Source organism: Suncus etruscus, chromosome 9, assembly GCF_024139225.1.
Source record: "Suncus etruscus isolate mSunEtr1 chromosome 9, mSunEtr1.pri.cur, whole genome shotgun sequence".
Lineage (NCBI taxonomy): Eukaryota > Metazoa > Chordata > Mammalia > Eulipotyphla > Soricidae > Suncus > Suncus etruscus.
The window spans coordinates 58,469,343-58,489,042 of NC_064856.1; the positions used below are offsets into that span (position 1 = coordinate 58,469,343).

A 19,700-nucleotide genomic window follows, 5' to 3' on the forward strand; every position below is an offset into this window, starting at 1 on the left:
TGGTTACTCCTGGCTATACACTCAGAAGTCGCCCATGGCTTGGGGGACCATATGGGATGCCGGGGGATCAAACTGCAGTCCATCCTAAGCTAGTGCATGCAAGGCAGGCGCCTAATGCCCTGCGCCACTGCTCCGGCCCCATCATCTCAAAATTTTTATGTTTAATTCACAGTTGTATCCTAACTTTCTAGAAAGTCCCTGGCACACAGAAGGATCTCAACAATATTTTTTAAATGAAAACACTTGCTACTGGCATAGAGTGATCTTTCTGATCAGCAGAAGACAATTATGGGCTATATTTTCTAGACCAGGCTCTATGGCCATTTGTTCTCCCAGTTCAGAGTCTTACCTACCAGTAGCAACTACCCACACCCAGTAAGTTCTGAGAAGGGCTATGTCCTACCAGCACCCCCCTCAAAAAAAAAAAAAAAAAAAAAAAAAAACAGGGTATGTGTCACCAACCCAAGAACTTGAACAAAATTGCTCTCTGCAAAGATTATAATGACTATTTTAAAACTCAAAGTTTCCTTTACTGAGGTTTACTGGATTGCAGGCCCTTTTTCTCTAGACAGCACTGATTCAATGATTAATTCTCTCTGAAGTCTGAGAACATTCCCCATGGGTAAATGTTGACCATCTGTCTGGAAGATCTTTGGATTCATCAAAAAGGAGCACAGGTTAGGGAAAGATGGAAAATATTGTCAAAGAAATAATGAAAGCCAAGAAAAGTGACTACTTTGGTTATGGACACCTGAAATTTATTTTTGTGGGGGTTACCCACCCGGCAGTGCTGGCTCTACCCTCAGAAATTACTCCTGGTACAACTCAGGAGGCCAATTTGGATGCTGGGATCCAATCTACATTGGCCATATGCAAGGCAACTTCCCTACCTGCTGTATGTACTATCAACTCCCGTTTTCAAGTATTTAGTTAGTGGGGGTGTCACACCTGGAAATGCTCAGAGGCTATTTGTGGTTCTGTACTCAGAAGTGGCTTCTGACAGTGATTAGGGGATAGTATGTAGTACTCGCCTCATTTTTCTTGAACCTTATGTACTTGAACCATTTGATGACATCATACCAGCCAAGCTCCCCCACTACTCTCCTATTTCCTACCCCTGTTCTCGAACACTCCCCATTCCTTTTGTGTTAGGTGAATCAAGGTCCAGCCAGATACAATGTAAAGTACAAATATAGAGCTCTGGCAGCAAGGAGAAAGACACCTCATCAGGTGACAGGATGGATACCAGGGGAATTACTGGGAGAGATAAAATGGCATACTGAGCTGAATCTTGCAGGACTTGAAGAGAGATTTTTTTCCCCCATTTTTTGGGAGATACACTTAGAGGCTACTTACCTATATGTTTGGGGGTCACTTTTGATTGTGCTCTACAGATTATGAAGCTCTAGGGATGAAATACAGGCCTTCTGTACACGAAGTATGCACTCAGCCCTTTAAGTTACCACTCCAGCCCCAAAAGACACAGCTTAATAAGCAAAAGAAAAACCATGTGCCAAGTCAAGGAGGCCTTAAAATTTCTTAAATAGAACAACAACACAAGACCCAGTGATCCCACCCCTTGGCATTTATCCCAAGAACAACACAAAAAAAAAGTTAACCTAAAGAGATACATAGAGCTGGGGCCGGAGCAGTGGCGCTAGAGGTAAGGCGTCTGCCTTGCAAGAGCTAGCCTAGGATGGACCATGGTTCCATGCACCAGCGTCCCATATGGTCCTCCAAGCCAGGAGCGATTTCTGAGTGCATAGCCAGGGGTAACCCCTGAGCGCCAACAGGTGTGCCCCCCAAAACAAAACAAAACAAAGATACATAGAGGGGCTGGAGAGATAGCATGGAGGTAGGGTGTTTGCCTTGCAAGAAGGATGGTGGTTCGAACCCCAGCATCCCATATGGTCCCCCAAGCCTGCCAGGAGTGAATTCTGAGGGTAGAGCCAGGAGTAACCCCTGAGAGCTGCTGGGTGTGACCCCCCCCCCCCCAAAAAAAATCCATGATACATAGAGGGGCCAGAGCAATGGGGCAGCGGTAGGGCATTTGCCTTGCACACGGCTGACCCAGGACAGACTGTGGTTCAATCCCCCACCCCCCACCCCCGCATCCCATAAGGTTCCTCGAGCCTGCCAGGAGCGATAGCTGAGCACATAGCCTGGAGTAACCCCTGAGCATCACCGGGTGTGGCCCAAAAAACGAACAAAAAAGACACATAGAAACTTGTGTTCGTTATAGTGCTATTATAATAGACAAGAAATGAAAACATTATTTCACTCATATATGGCTTATATAAAGGAACAAAGCAAGGAAAGTAACAGTATCCAATGATAACAACTATAGAACTAAAATTTCCATAAGGAGGGCAGGAGTTAATTAAGCAAGAAAAAGACAGACTATAAGTAACATAAAGACAGTGGCAGAACACTGGCACTTTGTTGATAGTGAGGCACAGCATCTTGTACACCCAAAGCATAAACAATACCACCAGTGTAACTCTGTTATCTCATCTACAGTAAAAATAAAGTAAATTAAATAAGCCTGAAAATTTTTGAAACAAAATAAAACTAGGGCCTGGAGCAATAGCACAGCGGGTAGGACATTTGCCTGACACAGAGTCGACTTTGGTTCAATCCCCAAATCCCATATGGTCCCCAAGCCTGCCAGGAATAAACCACACTGTGTGTGGCCCTAAAACCAAAACCAAAACCAAGACATCCTTCACTCCATCCCCCCCAAAAGCCAGATGGACTACTATAACAGATAACACAAAAATATTGCTAATTTTTAAAATGCCACTTTATGCCTGAGAGATAGTTTGGGGGATAAAGTTCTTATCTCTCATATGGATGATCACAGTTTCAATCCCCCAATAACACATATGGTCCTTGAAATATCACACAGATTTACTCCTCTGTACAGAGCAAGGAGAACCCCTTGACAACAACTGAATATGGTCCAAATGCTTACTCCGAAAAATAGCCATTTTAGAAAATGAAAAGGGGATTTCAGGATGAGTACCTCAAGCTACAGAGTTAAGATATGGGCACAAAACATTGGGCACAAAAGCAAAAATAGCCAAATAATTAGAGTAACTCTTAAATTGCAGATCTTAGCTAAATTGTTAGGGCTATGTTTCCTGTTGGAGACAAGTTCTTTGTTGCTCAGTTTTGAAAATAAAAGTGTGTGGACATCAATATGCTGTTGGGTCTTAGTATACATTTATCTCCTTGAACCTCGATGTCTGTTAGTCTCTCTACTTCTGACTTTAGAAACTGTGGTTCAGGTTAAGTGATGTATTCAGGGTTTCAAAAGAAGTGGCAAAGGCCAAAGTCCGGAAAGACAAGAGTAAGCTCTATGCATACTAGACCTTTGATTCCATCATATCCTTGGCAGGAAGTCATCTTCCAACACAAGTACACCCCTGTACCCCAACTCTATCTAGATAAAGTTGGAAAAGCATATTGGCAGATAACCTGTGCCTGCTCCCCAAATTCTTGGTATTAAAACCCCCTACCTCTTTAATCAATCTAGCTCAGGGGATCTTGAACCAACACAAGATATATGACTCTTTCCTTGGGAGATCTTCAGACCTTTTCTCATCATTTTTTTTTGGGGGGGTCGCACACCCGGTGATGCTCAGGGGTTATTCCTGGCTATGTGCTCAGAAATCACTCCTTGCTTGGGGGACCGTATAGGACACTGAGGGATCGAAACACAGTCCATCCTAAGCTAAGCTACTGTGCAAGGTAGACACCTTGCCGCTTGAATCTCCTCATCCTTTTTTTCCCAACGTGGGGACTAAGAAATAAATTCAGCCTTGGACTAAGGACTTCCCCTGAAGCACAGGTGAGCTGGAGCTGGGCTGCAGAAAAGGACACCTGTGCCTCCATGTAGTCAAGGACACCTGTGCCTCCATGTAGTCAGTCTTTAAGAGCCATCATAAGGTTAAAATCTTTGTTTCTTGCTATTTTCAACAAAGCAAGTGCTACTTGGCTTTGCTACTTGCATTCTGGCATGTCCTAAGCATTGCCAGGAACTCACGGGGGTAATACAAGATATTTCAAATTTTTGAGGGAAACAGAGTAAGGCCAAACATTTGTCAGACCCACCACCTAATCCTAAAATCCACAACTTTAGCATTAGATTGCACTATGATAGTGTCATTTCTTGGTGAAACTAGGTTGGTTTTCAGCATCTTCTGTGATAAAAATCAAGTACTTCTAAAAAGCAGTGTAGTAACAGAAATAAAGATGGCAGTACTCAATTTCATTCCAAAAAATGAGACATTATGCAGTACCCACCATATCCCATTATTTAGTGGCTGTTAGTGTTAGTTTTTGTTTTTTGTTTTGTTTTTGTTTTATTTTTGGGCCACAACTGGCGGTGTTCAAGGGTTACTCCTGGCTATCTGCTGAGAAATAGCTCCCAGCAGGCACGGGGACCATATGGGTCACTGGGATTCGAACCAACCACCTTAGGGCCTGGATCGGCTGCTTGCAAGGCAAACGGCCACTGTGCTATCTTCCTGGCCCCTGTTAGTGTTGTTTAAGAAATGAAAATGGGGCCGGAGAGATAGCATGGAGGCAAGGCGTTTGCCTTACATGCAGAAGGACGGTGGTTCAAATCCCAGCATCCCATATGGTCCCCTGAGCTTGCCAGGAATGACCCCTGAGCACTGCTGGGTGTTACCCAAAAACCAAACAAAAAGGAAGAAAGGAAGAAGGAAGGAAGGAAGGAAGGAAGGAAGGAAGGAAGGAAGGAAGGAAGGAAGGAAGGAAGGAAGGAAGGAAGGAAGGAAGGAAGGAAGGAAGGAAGGAAGGAAGGAAGGAAGGAAGGAAGGAAGGAAGGAAGGAAGGAGAAAGAGAAAGAAAGAGAAAAGAAATGAAAATATTTCCTTCTGATTTATGTGCATATATTTTTCAAAGGGCTCTAAGTTGTTTAGCTCTAACAACTTAATAAAATTTAGCTACTGCTCTTTGCCTGTGGGTCCTCTGCAAAAATACCAAGGGCCCTGTACTAGGACCATACGTTGAGAAGATTTGGAAACTACTACAGGTGTGTTTAAATCTCTGGGTCAAGGAGCCAGAAGAGAGTTGACTGGGCCAGGCCAGCTGCTCACTGCCCCAGACAAGGAAGCATCAATTCTTAGGTCTACTAAACACTCCACCACCCAGAGCACAAAGGAGTGGCTACACACTAGCTTCCTTAGACACAGAGACTGTGCACATCTGCCTCATGCTCTGTTTCCAGGCTCTCATCTGAACTCCCTCCCTGAAAAGTTCTATTCAGCACCAAACTCATGAATAAAACCCACAGCCAACCCAGAAGCCTTCAGGTCAGTGGGAGATTTCTACACATGCCCAGACTTGGGCAGTATCCACAGCCAAACCATTCATCCACCAAAAGCCAGAGCTATGGGAATGGGGAAAGCATTTCTACTGACAGCCCAGCCACTGAAAGGCCAAGAAGGCTTTCTGGGTGAAGATTTGCATCAAAATAACTTCTTTGTTCTCTAGGGGGTTCTTGACTGATAAACTCCCTTCCTCCCATTCTTCCCTGAAGTCAAAATCCTCCCTGGGTGACATCACAGCTGCGGATAAAACAGCCAAGTGTTGTGATGTCATGATACTCAATTTTTGTTATGTGAGGTGGGGGTTGGGGACAGAGAAAGTGACAAAAGGTCGGAACAGAATACATATATAGAATACATTTACAGAACTAGAATGTGCTTTTTCATGCTAATTCCCCTGGTAATGGAGGGCTGAAAAGGAAAGGCATGTCACTGGCAGCAAGGGAGTGTGTGGACTGGGCTCTATCAAGAGCCACCAGCCAAGCAGGCAAGGGCTGAATGGAGACCAAAGTAAGACATTTTCTATTCCAGGATTAGTTAAATATGACGATCTTTTCATTCCAGGATGTCCTATTTTCTATTGTCCATCACCTAGCTCCAGAGGAAACAGAAGAATTGAAACATAAGGAAGACTCTAGGTTGGAATGTTCCACGGACACGAAAATTCTCGGAATACTGTACAGAGTTCTGGGACCCTCCCTGTGAGATAGACGTTGGACTTTGTCCTGATTATAATGACCAGGATAAAGAGGACATGCTGAGGCATGCTACAGGAGAGATGACTGAAAGAACTGAGAATGTTTATCCTGAAGTGAAGGCTGTGGGTGAGGAGGCTAATGACTGCTTTGTGAATTCTTAAGGGCTCTCGTGAAAAATAATTAGACGTGATTTCTATGATACCCCCAAAATACAAAAGAGAAGCCAGAATAGACAAAATGAAGAGCACTTTATTCTTAAATAGCATGTAGAAACTATAAATTATTACTTGGGTTGGGGCTATACCTGGCTGTGCTCCTGACTGCTCAGCTGCATGCCAGACAAGTGCCTCATCTGTTGTACTATCTCTCAGCACTAAAACTATAAATTCTTGTTCATTATAATTTATCCCAAAACTTATTTGGAGTGATTCATCTCACCTAGAACATGACATAGACTTGACATCAAGTAAACGAACAAATATATAGCAATGGTCTGCTGAAGCTGCTGACAATTATAGTAACATGCTCATTTGACAGGTATATTTTAAATCCCTATCACAAACCATTCAGCTAAAGATAAGAGGATATAGCAGGGGCTGTGGCTCAGAGGTAAAGCTGGGAGTAATCAGTAAAAAAGGATGATAAGGGGCCAGAGAGGTAAGGTGTCTGCCTTGCAAGCAGTGTAGGACTGACTGCGGTTCGATCCCCTGGCATCCCATATGGTCCCCCCAAGCCAGGAGCGATTTCTGAGCGCATAGCCAGGAGTAACCCCTGAGCGTCACCGGGTGTGGCCCAAAAAACAAACAAAAAATAAATAAATAAAAAAGGATAAGAGTATACATCCTATAGGTACATGCATGCCAGCACATATACACATACACCACCATCTACACGCATACATTTTGTAGGTTAACAAAGATAACAGGTAAGGTCCCCTGCAATAATTTACTATTTACTATAAAAGTTTAAACAAATATGAAATTTTCATCTGAAAGAAATAGGCTATAGTCAAATCCTACCTACTTACCACACTTAACAACTCTGACGCCTGGAAACCTAGGACAAGCTAAAGTTGCCTTCTTAGCTGTAAAAAGGCAGCATGATAAAGCAGCAAGTGTAGAAGTAGACTAGACTAGACTAGACCAGGGCAACCAGACAGACAGTTATAAAAGCCTATCTCCCAGCACCTATGTAAACCTGGGCTCCTTCAACCATCATTAAATAAGAATGACTCAGTTAAGTTACAAGAGGTATTTCAGAGACCCTTACTCCCCACAAAGAGCTTAAAAATCCCCCACTAGCTTTAGATAGCTATCCTGTTAGGAAGCTGGTGACAACAATTTGGACAATAACATAATTACTATAGAGCAATCCGCAAAGAAATAATACCAAAAACTTTTCCTAAGTGATTACAGGAGATGGGGTTGGGTGAGCACTACAGGTTTGTTGAGATAATGAGAGCACAAAAAAGAACAGATAATAAAATATTATTTAAAAATAAATGATAAACAAACATTACTATGAGTTATTCTTTTCAAAGAAGTCCTTAGATTTCTGCACTTTTGGGATGGGGCAGTCATATCGAATGATGCTCAGGGATTACTCCTGGCTCTGTAGTCAGGAATTATTCCTGGTTTGAGAGACCACAGGTGTGCCAGGAATTGAATCCTGGTCAGTTATATGCAAGGCAAGCACCTTATCCTACTCACTGCCCTATCCTCCTAACCCCAGGCATAATGTAATATTTATATTAATATACTCTTAAAACATTTCTCAAATTCCTTTTTTAAACTGTCAGGAGCTGAAGTAATAGCATAAATTTAAGGTGATTGCCTTGTACTCAGCCATCTTTAGTTTAATTCCTGGCACTGCATATAGTTCCCTGAGTCCTCTGAGCATAAGTCCTCTGTGCACAGAGTCTTGAGTAAGCCCTCAGCACTGCTATGTGTGGCACAAACCTAATAAATAAATAAATAAATAATTTAAAAAAATTCCCTCGGGGGTTGAGAGAGATAGATCAAAAGGGCCAGCATGCATGGCTGACATTCACAGGCCATTCTCTCTCCTGGGTTCAATCCCCAGCACGATATGGTCAGGTATAGCCCTGGTACTTTCAGCAATAGAAAGAAACTACTCCAAAAATTTTCTTCAGAGATTTTTTTTTTGAACAGTACTTGAAATTTTCTCTAATATAAACCCCCCACACACACAACAACAACAAAATGGCATCCTTCAATGGTGCTATCTCATTCAGAGAAAATAAATAAATAAAACTACTAATTAGAGGGGAAAAATCAGAATATGATTAGAATAAAGAAAAAACTGTCAGGGCCCGGAGAGATAGCACAGTGGCATTTGCCTTGCAAGCAGCCAATCCAGGACCAAAGGTGGTTGGTTCTTATCCCAGTGTCCCATATGGTTTCCCGTGCCTGCCAGGAGCTATTTCTGAGCAGACAGCCAGGAATAACCCCTGAGCACCGCAGGGTGTGCCCCCCCCCAAAAAAAAATAAAGAAAGAAAAAAACTGTCAATTGTATCACTGACTTTAAAATATTAAAAGGGGTGTATATGAGTAGTGTCTCAAATCTCCATTCTATTCCATAGCATTAGTACTAAGAAGGTCACAAAGCCCTTTTGAAAATCTAGTAAACCAACAGAAATGCTATAGATAATACACCAGGGTTGGTCACAAAAAGCTTATTTGCAACAAGGCACACTCATCCCCAAAACTTGCAACACTATGTTTCAAACGTGCATATCAGCAACTGAGAGTCCACCAGGCTCCATGGAACTTTTGGGGTATAAAAAATAATTAAGTTCAGATCTAGAAAGACAATACAGGGATAGGTGCTCGCCTTGTATGCAGCTGACCTCAATTCCATCCTGGTACTGCATATGGTCCACCAGAGCACCACCAGAGGTCACTCCGGAGCACAGCACCAGGAATAGCTCTGTGAGCCTCACTGGATGCAACTCAACCTCCCCCAAATAATAAAATAATAATAATAAAGTCCAAAAGTTGACTCACAAACACCAAAGGTACTGAGATTCCAATGCCACATTTTCTAATAGGAAATCCAATATTTCTTCAGGCAACACACTCACTTAACTTCATACTGAAGATACGAAGAGCCAGCTATGATCACAACCTGAATTTTCTCCCCTTTTCCTAAGGCCTCCCTCTCTCTGTGAGGAGTGTGGGGAACACACCCCTTCTTCCCCTCCTCCATCTGAGCGAGTCAGCAGGCTCATCCAGTGGCACCCAAGCTACAAAAAGCCACCCAAGTCACATCTGACTCATGCCACTGCTCTTTGTAATGAGGTATGACATGTATCTAAGCTCTTGTATATTTTCATATTTGCAGCCTACAATTAGGCATCTTTTTTGTGGGATGTAGCTGACTAGTGGTTCTGTTCAGTGACCTATAATTATTCACACCGGCACTGTGGCCACTTCAGGCAACTCTTGCTGGAGACACTCTGAGCTCAGACCACTTACTGGAAGCCACCTGGCTCTCTGGTGGGTCTGAAGAATAGAAGTTTGCAATGGACTCCGGAGGGCATCACTGCTCTTCTGCGGCTGCACATGACACATTTCCACTTTCATCCTTTCTCTCTCTCTCTCTCTCTCTCTCTCTCTCTCTCTCTCTCTCTCTCTCTCTCTCTCTCTCTCTCTCTCTCTCTTTAGTTTTGGGGCCACACCCAGTGGTGCTCAGTTACTCCTGGCTATCTGCTCAGAAATAGCTCCTGGCAGGCACCGGGGCCATATGGGACGCCAGGATTCGAACCAACCACCTTAGGTCCTGAATTGGCTGCTTGCAAGGCAAATGCCACTGTGCTATATCTCCGGCCCCCCTTTTTCTCTCTTGGCAAGATTCTATACAGCTCATTCCCTAGACCTAAGGGACCTAATGCAAACTTGTGGACCCAGTGTCCACAACAAAATGAGCTCCTTTATGGAACACCAGTCAATAGTAATGTAAAGCAACTTCTAAACTCCTAATTTTTCATGTGAGGAAAAACTCACTGACCCACTAAATTTTGTGGTCTGGTGCCATGTGCAGTTTAGCCCCAGGAGCTGGCAGGGACCCCTCTCTGAATGAGTCTCTCTGCCACTAGTTGTTCCCAAAGGCCCAACAGAGAGTTATTATCCCCATACAAATGTCCACCTTCCTACTTCCACTTCCCTGGCTAGGAGGGAAGTGATGGTTAGCTCAAAAGAGGTCCCTACTAACATTTCACATATACATTGGACTCTAATAAAAAATATTTGTTTCTTTAGAAAGAAAATGTTTGTTCTTCTAAATAGAAGGAATATATGTATAAAATACACAATACATGTATGCATGTGTATATATATATATATATATATATTATATAAATTTAGAGAGAGAAAGCAAGAGCATCTAAAAGCTGAAAAATACAATTTTAGGCCACACGCAGCCTCATTAAGTATGAGCCCAATATCAAAACCACAATTATTTTGCAAGTTTTCCTTTCTCCCCCCAAAGTGGTCCAATATTTTTCAAAAACATTTTTGCATGCTTCTATCAAATAAGTCCAGAACACTAAATGAAATAGGTGGTTTTGTCTCTGTCAAAGGCTTAGAAAGACCCTTTTTTCCTAAGGCTACCCAACCTGAAAATACAAAACCAAGTCTAGAACTACCTTGTAGCTATATGACAACAGCTTATAAAGGCAACAGCTTATAGTGCCTACCTCATTCAGATAATTGTAAGGATAGATGAGCTAATATACCAAGCAGGGCTTGTGTCTCTCCCATAACAAAGAACATATTGTTACTGTATTTTTTTTTTGCCGCTATTGTTGAGAATATTATTATAGTTCCTACAGCCCCCAATTTCAAGTCCAGAACTTTCCTCTCCACCCTGCTGTAGCTCTACAAAATAACTCTGAAAAATTTTAGATAAACTTGAGTTTAGTCTAGACCCAACCCCTGTAATTTGCCTAAAAGAACCCAGAAAGTGACCAGACTCTCTACCTTACCACATGACAAATTTCTCTGTCTTTTAGGAGCGCCTGTACACACATTCACCAATTTTACACATGTCTAGCACACAGTATCCTGGTCTGCTTTCATATATGTTATGTAGCTTGTGTCCTGCCTCCTGTACCCAAGTTTCACTTCTACCAGCTCTTCATTCAGTTCCTTCCGTTAGTAACTGTTTACTCTTTCTTTTTTTTTTGCTCCAGCCCCCTTTTTTAGAATTTTTGCGTGTCATCCTTGCGCAGGGGCCATGCTAATCTTCTCTGTATCATTCCAATTTTAGTATATGTGCTGCCGAAGCAGCACCTTTTTTAGAATTTTTAAAAATCAATTTATTTATTTATTTATTTATAGTGTTACAAGGTTGTTCACAACAAAGCTGTATTTTTCACAGATATAGTTGTTCATGATTAAGTTACATATAATGTACAACAAACTTCACCAGTGTACGTTTCCTGCCAACAATGTACCCAGTTTCCCACTCACCCTTGCAGATACCCTCTTCCCTTCCTGTCTCAAGGCATACATTTTTCTTCTCTCTTCCATTTTTTTGACACTTTGGTTGGCAGTACTGTGCACATTTCCTGCTACCAATGTGCCCAGTTTCCTTTACTCACCTGCTTCTGGGGCAGACATTTTACTTCCTTTTTTTTTTTTTTTTTTGGTGCACCGTTCCTGGAGGTACTGCAATACCAGGTCGATGCGTGGAATAGAAGGAGCAAGCTCCTATTCCAGTCCCTAGTGCCAAAAATCCATTTAATACATTGTCGTCGGATAGAAGATCTATCAGATATTAAACTGATAAGAACAGATACTACGGGGGCCAGAGAGATAGCATGGAGGTAAGGCGTTTGCCCTTCATGCAGGAGGTCATCGGTTCAAATCCCGGTGCCCTATCTAGTCCCCCATGCCTGCCAGGAGCAATTTCTGAGCCTGGAGCCAGGAATAACCCCTGAGCACTGCCGGGTGTGACCCAAAAACCACAAAAACAAACAAACAAAAACAAAACAAAAGAACAGATACTACACTTGATCTTAGCCAAAAGGCCAAGAAGCGATCAAACATTTTACTTCTCTCTATTCTCTTTCTCTATCTCTCTCTGTCTCTTTCCTTTTTTAACACTGCAGTTTGCACTATTGCTAACTAAGTGGAACTGTGCATGTTACTGTATCCCCTTTCAGCACCCAATTCTTGTCCAGAAAGATCAGTTCCAACCATCACACGGACCATTCACACCCTAAATCCATTTATCACTCTTTGTGACAAGCTTCCTACCATGGACTAGTCCTCCTAATCCTCATCTCTATAATCTCTGGATATTATTACCATACTATCTATTATTTTTCTTATATCCAAAAATTAGTGATATTATTCTGTTTATCCCTCTGACTCATTTCACTCAGCACAATAATCTCCACATCTATCCATGTATAAGCAAATTTCACGACCTTATTTTTCCTAACCACTGCGTAGTATTCCATTGTGTAGAAGTACCACAGTTTCTTTAGCCACTTATTTGTTGTTGGGCATTTGGACTATTTCCAGATTCTGGATATTGTAAATAATGCAACAACAAACATAGGAATACAGAGGACTTTTTCTGCATGATGTTTTTGTGTTCCAAATGGTACTAGGAGTGGTACTGCTGGATTATATGAAATCTCAATTTCTAGATTTTTGAAGAATATCCATATTGTTTTCCAAAAAAGGCTGGACCAGTCAGCATAACCACCAGCAGTGAATAAGAGTCCCTTTCTCCCCATATCCCTGCCAGCACTGAATGTTCTTGTTCTTTGTGATGTGTGACAGTCTCTGGGGCGTGAGGTGGTACCTCATTGTTGTTCTGACTTGCATCTCCCTGATGATTAGTGATGTGGAGCATTTTTCCATGTGCTTTTTGGCCATCTATATTTCTTCTTTGAGGAAATGTCTGTTCATTTCTTCTCCCTATTTTTTGATGGAGTTAGAAGTTTTTTCTTCTTGCTAAGTTCTATCACTGCCTTGTATATCTTAGATATTAAATCTTTATCTGATGAGTATTGAGTGAATGACTTATCCCACTTCTTGGGTAGTCTTTGTATCCTAGTCACTGTTCCCTTTGAGGTACAGAAGCTTCACAATGTAATGTAGTCCCATTTGTTTATCTTTGCTTTCACTTGCTAAAACAGATCTTTGAAGATGCTTTTAGCTTCAGTGTCATGGAGTGTTCTGCCTACATTTTCTTCTATGTATCTTAGGGTTTCAGGTCTGATATCATGATCTCTAATCCATTTTGATTTGAACTTCATGCATGGTATTAAAGAGAGGTCTGACTTCGTTCTTTTTGCAGATAGTTCGTCAGTTTTCCCAATACCATTTGTTGAAGAGACTTTTCTTGCTCCACTTTGTATTTCTTGCCCCTTTATCAAAGATTAATTGATCATGTAACTGTGAGTCAGTCTCAAAATATTCAAGTCTATTTCACTGATCTAAGGGTCTATATTCTAAAGATAACCATGTTGTTTTATTGACTATTGCTTTATAGTACAATTTAAGGTTGGGAATAATGAGATTAACTCTGTACTAAGTAGTATACTAGGCACAAGAAAGTTTTCTCCACTGTCTCAAAGCAGTAAGAATGCTTGCAGAAGGGATAGTAACTTAACAGGGGTCTCAGAAAATAACTGTGGAACAGCAAGAATTCAGAGAAGACAATGATGAAATGAATTTAAGAGAGAAGCTAGAGTTTTCTAGGCAAGCAAAAGAAAAGAAAGTCATTCCTCACTAACATATCAGCATTTCCACCGATATATATAAAGTAGAATAATATAGAGTATTATAATCTCAAACAGTATAAAAAAGCTCTATGTGTGAGATAGAGATAGACAAACATACAGAGAAAGACAGATATAAAGACACAGACAGACACAAAGATAGATAAAGGGAAAAATAAATGTGGAGGGTTAGTCCATGCTGTCTGGGGGAAGCAAAGAGTTCGGACAACAAAACCTCACATCTGTCTTTCCATGGCTGATTAGCAATCTGGATGCCCTGCTATGCTTACGGTATACCATTTTAAAATACAAAATCCTTTAACAATTGTTTTCTCTCTCCTTCTGTCTTCTCCTCCTCCTTCTCAAGAAAAGCTGTTTATCCCTTTTCTCAATTCTGCTCGCTCTGCATCCTGAGCTTAAGTGCCAATGCTTTTACACAAATCCAGTTTCACGTCCTGAGTGAAATATAATTTCATAGGAATGTAATTCTGGAATGATCTCATTGAAAAAGCACATCCAGCAAAGGCCATGAGCAAACTCTGGGCCAGCCCATTCACACCCAGAGCCAAGGAGATCATAGACCCCTTTCCCTTAAATGGAGAATGTAACTGGGACCCATAGCAAAGTACAGCAGCTGCCCAGCTACTATCCTGCCCACACTCTATTTGCAAACCAAGGTCTGTGTCTCAAGTAGCAGTCCCTGATAGGCACTCTACACGGGACCAGAACCAACTCAAGAGAGCATCCAAGAAGCCAGACTTTACCACAAAGATGTTCTCTGTGTCTGGCTGGACTCTGGCTTTAACACACTCACCCCTATCTCAGTCCTGCCAGTCAGAAGAATGTCTACAAGACAAGTTAATATGGATTCTCTCTACAGCTGTCTTCTAAAAGCCAGTGCGATCCAACTTTATTGGTGAGAAAGTAAATGATAACTACAGAAATAGTACGTGTGTGTATACACACACACACACACACACACACACACACACACACACACATAGAGAGAGAGAGAGAGAGAGAGAGAGAGAGAGAGAGAGAGAGAGAGAGTATAGTATATATATTCTCAAAAATTCTAGCTGAGTAAAAAAAAAAAATTCTAGCTGAGGACCAAAGAGACAGAACAGCAGAGAAGATACTTGCCTTACATGAGGCTGACCTGGGCACCTCATCTGGTTTCCTGAGTACCATCATGAGTGATTCCTAAGCACAAACCTTACTCCTGAAAGCCCTGGGCACAGTCAGGTGTGGTCCTAAATAACAACAATAACAACAAAAATCATGGCTGAAAAAAAATTACTAACTTGAGATCTTTGGCTTGGAGGGACCAGTTTATAAAGAAAGTAGGGCACTTACCTTGCAAGTGGAAAGAAAACCTGGGTTTAAATCAATCCCTGGCATCCCATATGGGCTTCTAAGCCACACCAAAATGATACCTGAGTATAGAACCAAGACTAAGCCCTGAACTCTGCTGGTTGTGGACCTAAACAAAAAACAACTTGTGTGTGTGTGTGTGTGTGTGAGAGAGAGAGAGAGAGAGAGAGAGAGAGAGAGAGAGAGAGAGAGAGAGAGAGAAACTTAGGAACACACACATGCAAAACTGGTACTCTACAACTAAACCATAACCCCAATCTTCAAGTTTAAATTTTTAGAAAAGACTCCAACTCTATACCCCATTCCAAATGAATCCTCATAAAATGAACCAGAAAGGAGGGGGAATCATTTAAAGGCTTTCCAGATCTGTACAAACTCTTAGTATCATGTCTTTGGAACTTCTCTGTATATATAAAACTATCCTAAGTAAAGTATTTATTGAAAGTGATAACTTGTCACAATCTCCTCTATAAGGAATAAAAGAAGACTTGTCTTGGATATAAATTCCAAATCTTTCTTTTTTGTAAGTAAAACTGAACCACAAACGTGTTTGTAATCATGGTGCTTAAATAAAGACATTTAAAATTAAAAATAATTTACAAATCTGCCTACTAGTTAAGAAGTTACTAGCCTTTCTAGGTTTCAGTTTTCTCATGTACAAAATGGGGATGATGGTCCAAATGAATTGTTGTGTGGATTAAATAAAATAGTGCATGAGGGGCCGAAGAGATAGCATGAAGGTAAGGTGTTTGCCTTTCATGCAGAAGGACAGTGGTTCAAATCCTGGCATCCCATATGGTCCCCCGTGCCTGCCAGGTATGATTTCTGAGAATAGAGCCAGGACTGACCCCTGAGCACTACCGGTGTGACCCAAAAACCAAAAAAAAAAAAAAAATAGTGCTTGAGATGACTTACAAGTACCAAAGTGTTTTCTTTCTGAGCAACTGCAGTTTCTGAGTTCAGTCAGCTTTACCTTGGCTGTTTTGGCAACTGTAGCTGAAGGTGTTGCCTTCCCTCTGACGCTCTGTCACTCCTCTATATGGGGCATTGCAATTTAAGCTCAAAGCAATTATCCAAAGGGTTGAATGTCTCCTAACATCAAATTCCAGGGAAATCACACCTCTGTTGACAGAAACAGGTTCTTCTTCCTGCTTTTCCTTCCTCTCATAAGATCCAGTATCATAGCCATAAGATGACTGTACTTTTGCAGGGAAAAACCAGAAGAAAAGTCAGAAATGGATTGAACTGGATTTCCAGCATGATCAGCCATCTACTTTGTGTGAGGTGGAGGGCTGAGGTATAGAATGCAAGGGAACATGCTCTCCAAGTGTCTACAAAAGATTCTTCATCCCCAGAAGCGCCACTATCACCCACTCTATTCATACCCTTCCCTGCACCCTAAAGTCAAGTTGATAAACTGCAGATGCGCCAAGCCAGTGGGTATACTCAGTTCTCCAAAGTCAAGAGATAACTCCAAAACTTTAAAGTCACTCTAAGTCCTAGAGTCAGACTCTCAAGCCCAACCCACTTGGCTCGTGCTCCATGTTTTATTAACGATTTCTCCTCTAAGAAGACTGAGGTTTGGGGACAGCTGAGCAGTCCTATCCTTGGTTTCTAAGTGGGCAGGATGGAGACCAACAAAAGAATTAAATGAAGATGGATATGATTCTTGAGGCCATGTTATCTCTTGGAAAGTCACTCACAAAGAGCTTAGATCCTTAAAATTTTCTCCTAAACCAAAGAAGGTCCAATCTCACCCTGCAAACTTAAGTGTCCAAATAAGGGAGCAGTCAGTGATAGAACAGTTAGCCTGTTCCAACTTTGAAAAGCCTTGTGAAAGCAATTCCCAGGCTCAGGATTCCACTGACAGGTTGTAACCACTCAAAGCACGAATGGGCACATTCTAGTGGCTAATTTCTTTGACCTTCCAGATGGCTGGATTGGGGACACACCCAAACTGAGGCCCAAGGACATTAGTTTCTGGCAGGGAAAATGCAAAGTTTAGCAGCCCAATCAAGTCAGATAACAGCCCCAGCTCCAACAGCCTCAAGGACAAGTTCTGAAAGCCTGCGTTCAGGAAGATGTCCTTGGAGTCATTTCTTATTTAATCAAAAGCCAAATATAGCCAAAAGAAACTATGTAATTTTTTTCCAAAATTATAAATTTTATTGAGTAACAAAACTGAGAAATTTATTTCATCAGAAGCTATGTCAGAGTCGGAGCAATAGCACAGCTCATAGGGCATTTGCCTTGAACGTGGCTGATTCAGGTTTGATACCCAGGTTTGATCCCATAAGATCCCCTGGAACCAGGGCGGAGAGGTGACCCTAGAGGTAAGGTGTGTGCCTTGCAAGCACTAGCCAAGGAAGAACCATGGTTAGATCCCCTGGCATTCCATATGGTCCCCCCAAGCCAGGGGCAATTTCTGAGCATTTAGCCAGGAGTAACCCCTGAGCATCAAATGGGTGTGGCCCAAAAAAACAAAAAAACAAAAACAAAAAAGATCCCTGGAACCTATCAGAGTAATTTCTAAGCTAGAAGTAGCCCCTCAGCACTGCTTTTTTTTTTGTGGCCCAAAAATCAAAACAGAAAGAAAAAGAAAGAATGTATGTCATTTTATGTGCAAATATTCTCTAGCCTTTCTTATACCCACTTTATTACAATGGTTTGATTATATAAAGTATTTTCTCAGATGCTAGTCCATGAGAGGCACTAAATCATTGTTCAGAATCACTGTTATCTAAGCATCACTACATTACCCTTTTTCCTTCCATCGCCATTCCTCCCTTCTCAAAAAAAAAAAAAAATTAAACACCCTAGAATAGGGCTAGTATCATGAGATTTCTCTGGGATCATTTATTGTCAATTATGCCCAATCCAAGAGTCTTCCTACTTCTACAGAATATTTTTTGTGTGATTTTTGGGTCACACCAGGCAGCACTTAGGGGTTACTTCTGGCTCAACACTCAAAATCGCTCCTGGCAGGCTTGGGGAACCATATGGGATGCTGGGATTCCAACCACCATCCTTCTTCATGCAAAGCAAATCCCTTACCTCCGTGCTATCTCTCCAGCCCCTACTTCTATAAAATTTTATCAAATGCTACCAGTTGACCTCTTTTCCCTCTTCTTCTCTTCAACCATCTCCCACCCCATCACCCTTATCTTTCTTCTTCAACCCCCCCCAAAGACATATGTACTGCACACAAAACAACTATACACAAAAACAACTCTTATTCCAAACAAATCCATTTTTGCCATCATGTTGTTTGTACTCAAATCATAGCCAGCATGCTAGACTCTCTCTCTCCTTATTTCCTGATTTTCCATACACTATCTGTGCTTCAACCCAGTCTCATGTCCCTTGAAGTCAAGGAAACATTGGTCAGGGTGAGACAATCATTGGACTCAGTCTTGAAAGCACATTCTTTTTTTTTTTTTTGGTTTTTTTGGGCCACACCCGTTTGATGCTCAGGGGTTACTCCTGGCTATGCTCTCAGAAATCACTCCTGGCTTGGGGGGACCATATGGGACGCCGGGGGATCGAACCGCAGTTCGTCCTACGCTAGCGCTAGCGCTTGCAAGGCAGACACCTTACCTCTAGCACCACCTTGCCGGCCCGAAAGCACATTCTTAATGGGCGGGGCTTCAAAAACAACCTCCCTGCTTACCTGAACATGCAAATAGGAAAGTCAATAATTAAACTTCACAGCTGCTAGCTGTGGCACAACTCTGGAGCTACTATGGGGTCTTGCAGTATAGTTGGGTGAAGTCTTCTTACCTCTCTGAGCTGTTTCAAAAGCCCACCTAGATATGGTGGTTTAGAACATATATTATTATAAGAACTTCCACTTTCTCTGATTTATCTTGAATATAACAAAGCTTCTTGCCCTGCTTTGGATTTTATCAGTTTCAGAGCTAAGCTGGGTCCAACCATATCCAATGACACCCATAGTCAACACCTCTGCTGAAAACCAGGTAGAGAGTGTCATATCCCTCTATTCTAAGTAGGAGGGTATAGATAAAATGACCACAGCTCTCCTCAAAAGTTCCAAACATTTTTGTGCCACTGTGATGGCAAAGATGATGAAAATCACACAAAAGCTGACTTCCTGAGGTTCTTAAGAGTAATATGCAATTCTGGGGTCAGAGAGATAGCAAGGAGGTAAGGTGTTTGCCTTCCACGAAGGATGGTGGTCCGAATCCCGGCATCCCATATGGTCCCCGAGCCAGCCAGGAGCAATTTCTGAGCGTAGAGCCAGGAGTAACCCCTGAGTGATGCTGGGTGTGACCCAAAAACAAAAAACAAAAAAACACCAAAAAAAGAGTAATATGCAATTCTGAACTCTATTCTTTCCTATTCAAGAACTGTTATCAGAGTAAAAGAGTCAAATTGGCATTGTTATAGAGAGACACTTCATGTCTTCCTACTTGTAAAAATAGGTAACCCATTCAATTGTACTTTGGTCCTTTAACTCCTGTAAAACAAGTGCAGTAACTCTCTACCATATG

The 19,700-nt window shown here is 41.8% G+C and overlaps 1 protein-coding gene and 2 non-coding genes across 3 annotated transcripts in view; all 3 read right to left on the bottom strand.

Moving 5' to 3' along the window:
- The window catches only part of DENND2B (DENN domain containing 2B), a 134,184-nt gene that overhangs the window by 74,485 nt on the left and 39,999 nt on the right, over positions 1 to 19,700 (bottom strand). The window lies entirely within an intron of this gene.
- LOC126019905 (U6 spliceosomal RNA) lies at positions 11,263 to 11,368 on the bottom strand. Its single transcript, XR_007499515.1, has one exon. It is a non-coding gene; the product is annotated as a U6 spliceosomal RNA (small nuclear RNA).
- LOC126019539 (U2 spliceosomal RNA) lies at positions 11,722 to 11,908 on the bottom strand. The gene has a single exon (XR_007499207.1). It is a non-coding gene; the product is annotated as a U2 spliceosomal RNA (small nuclear RNA).